This window comes from Mustela putorius, unplaced genomic scaffold (assembly GCF_011764305.1).
Source record: "Mustela putorius furo isolate JIRA1106 unplaced genomic scaffold, ASM1176430v1.1 tig00000585_pilon_pilon_pilon, whole genome shotgun sequence".
Lineage (NCBI taxonomy): Eukaryota > Metazoa > Chordata > Mammalia > Carnivora > Mustelidae > Mustela > Mustela putorius.
The window spans coordinates 10691307-10694739 of NW_025421424.1; the positions used below are offsets into that span (position 1 = coordinate 10691307).

At 36.3% G+C, this 3433-nt stretch overlaps 1 pseudogene; it reads left to right on the forward strand.

The window, feature by feature from the left end:
- Positions 1 to 2385: 2385 nt before the first annotated feature.
- LOC123392561 lies at positions 2386 to 2657 on the forward strand (annotated as a pseudogene).
- Positions 2658 to 3433: the final 776 nt, after the last annotated feature.

Consider the following 3433-nt stretch of genomic DNA (forward strand, 5'->3'; position numbering starts at 1 on the left):
CAAAAAGACTAAAATATTTATCAGTCAAAACAACTACCTTAGGTATTAAGCAAAAATCTGAATGTACTTAATAAAAAATTGACCAAACTCTCAATGGTGCCTTGATAATTCAGCCACTAAAATATGTGAAGATGAAAAACCATTCTCATTAGCTTAAAGAAGTATTAAATGTAGCCACTGGCTGACTAGAATTCTGAAATATGAATGAGTATCAAAGCCTTTTTGAGTGACTAGTATGGTGATATACATTCTCCAGAAAGTTATCCTTCTTTATTAGAAGTAATTAGAAGTAACCTCTGTTTTCATTATTTTGTTTACTAAATTTTCTATGAAAAATGTATATTGTTATGTAATAAAAAGTAAGAATTGCCAAAAAAAGGAGGGGGGGCAACTGGGTGGTACGGTTGGTTAAGCGCCTGACTTCTGGTTTCAGCTCAGGGTCATGATCTCAGGGTTGTGAGACTGCACAGGCTCCCTGCTCAGTGGGGAGCCTGCTTCCCCCTCTGCCTGTGGCTCCTCCTACTTGTGTACTCTCATTCTCTCTCTCTAACAAATAAATAAGATCTTTAAAAGAAAAATCCTTTATTTCAAATCATTTGAATAGTATTCCTGCCCATCCAAACAATATTACTTTTCATTATATCTAATAATCTAAATACATCTAAATTATATCTAATAATCTAAAATATTCAAGCTTAATGATCTAGGTAAGTCTTTAGACCTACAAGTTTCAGAGGTACCTAGGTGGCTCAGGTGGTTGGGTGTCTGACTCATGGTTTTGGCTCAGGTCATGATCTTGTGGGATCGAGCCCCATATTGGAAGGCAGCTATGCTCACCACTATACCACCAACGCTCGAGCCCCATATTGGGCTCCACGCTTGGCAGGGAGGGAATCTGCTTGGGGTTCTCTTCCTCTCCCTCTGCCCCTCAGCTACGCACTCATGCTCTTGCTCTCGCTCTCTCTCAAATGGATAATAAAACAAAAAAAAGAAAAAAGGTACTACAAGTTTTACATGAAGGTTGAATAAGTAGCTTTTAATGAAAGATAAACTATGTTTTGTTCTGTTTTTTAAAGATTTTACTTATTTATTTGGCACAGAGAGAGCACAAGCAGGCAGAAAGGCAGACAGAGGGAGAGGGAGAAGAAGGCTCCCCACCAAGCAGGGAGCTCAACATGGGGCTAGATCCCAGGACCCCAGGCTCATGACCTGAGCAGAAGGTAGATACTCACAGAATAAGCCACCCAGGTACCCCTAAACTATGTTTTTAAAATATAGAATAATTATGTTAAGTAGTTAATAATGTCACTCAGACTAAGCAATTACATGTGATTAGAGAGCCCTTCATTTCATTATTTGGGTGATTTTAAGAGGAAGAAAATACCTAGTGTTCTCTGTAACACCAAGCTCCCTTATAATCTCTTCACAAGACTCTTTCAAACTACTGTTGTAAAAATTAAATAATTAAAATAAATCATTTATAATTAAGTTAAAAAACTGGACCCTGAGATCATGACCTGAGCTGAAGGCAGAGGCTTAACCCACTGAGCCACCCAGGCACACCAACAACTTTATTTCAACATCCAATATATACCCATCACTGAGAGAGGCACATTTTATATATTATTTAATCTTCACAACTTTAGAAACAGATAGCATGATGCCCGTCTTACAACGAATAAAGTCAAAGAAATTAAACATCCAGTAACTTGTGAAGTCACAATTCATACAGACTGACAAGAAACCCTACACTGTCACCCCTAGATCACCCTGACTTCTCACCAGCACCACAAGATTATGAAGCTGATTTAACTGGAAGCAGTTATAAATTTGTTCTAACTCAAATTGGCATAAAATTTTATAATATCTAGATTGAAATGAAAAGGAGAATGCAAAGTACCGAAGAACCAGAACAAATTAAAGCAACAAAACACATCTGCTACAGTGCAGTAACAATGTAACTGTAACGATAATTAACTTTTTAGGTCTTCCAGTATTCACCTAATCTTACCAAAGACGGTAATGCTTGAGTATAGGCCACTTGTAATTAGCTCCTCAGTACTAAAATATTAGTTGTAATGTTTGTAAATTTTAAGCCTTAAAATATACATAAATTTATTTTTGTATTTAGTAGAGCTATGATAATTTGAACATAAAAGTTCAGCATACTTTCTTGTCAGCTACTTACTGGCTTATATTTGAAACTCTTGGGTGCCTGGGAGGCTCAGTTGGTTGAGCGACTACCTTCGGCTAAGGTCATGATCCTGGGGTCCAGGGATCAAGTCCTACATCAGGCTCCCCGCTTCTCCCCTCCCTCTGCTTGCCACTCCCCCCCTGCTTGTGCTCTGTCAAATAAATAAAATCTTTTTTAAAAATTTAAAAAATAGCTTTGCGCAGTGGCAGTATCGTAGCCAATGAGGTTTATCCGAGGCGCGATTATTGCTAATTAAAAATTTAAAAAATAAAACTGTCAAAGATACCATTTCTTGCTATTACTCTAAGACGTGCCATACTATTACCAAAACAGAAGGAATTTTCTACATGTGTTGATCATGAAGTACTATTTCTAATACTAAAACTCTACCTTTATGGCACCTTTAACTTTTGAAAGTTCCTTCCTACCCATTATCTCATCATCATGTCAAGGCTGTAAGGAAGCTGAATAGGTATTATTATTCCTATTTTATACTTAAGGAACAAAGGCAAATGAAAACCAAGTTATTTGTGGAAAGTTACAAAGCTAGTCTTTAACAGAGCCAATTCTGAAACCCAATTACCAGTGTTGATTAGATCACAGCCCCTGGCTTTCCCTTCTTTAATGACTGTCTAGAAGAAAATTTAATAAAAGCAACAACTACACTTAAATGGACTGAGGTGGTAATTTTGTGATATTTTCTAAATAATCTAGGCATATTAATATATGTGATGCTATGCTTGTTTGCAAAAAGTTAGCTTAGTTAATAAACTTGTCCTACTGTAAAATCAGCTTTTTCCATGAGAAAAAACACACCATGTATTAGTATTTGATTTTAGTTATTTTTATGCAAGACAATACAAAACATGGACAGTGGTTTCTCTGAAGACTTGAATACAAAAAAAGCCCAATACTTTTAAAAAACCTTAAGTGTTTCTCTTAACACAAAACCAACTTGTAGGAGGCTTTATGTACACATATTTACCTCATTTGCCTACTCATTTCCCACAAATATCACCCAACTGTCTCAGATTTATACCTAAGGTCTTAACATATACACAAAAAATAACAGAAGTGACTGGAATCAACTTTGTAAATAAATCAGTTAAAATTCCTGTTTTATTTCTGAGAGGTAAGCTGGTATTACCTATAGTCACTGAGACAAGTGACAATCATTTCTTTAAAAAAAAAGGAAAGAGGGGCACTTGGGTGGCTCAGTTAAGTGTCTGCCTTTGGCTC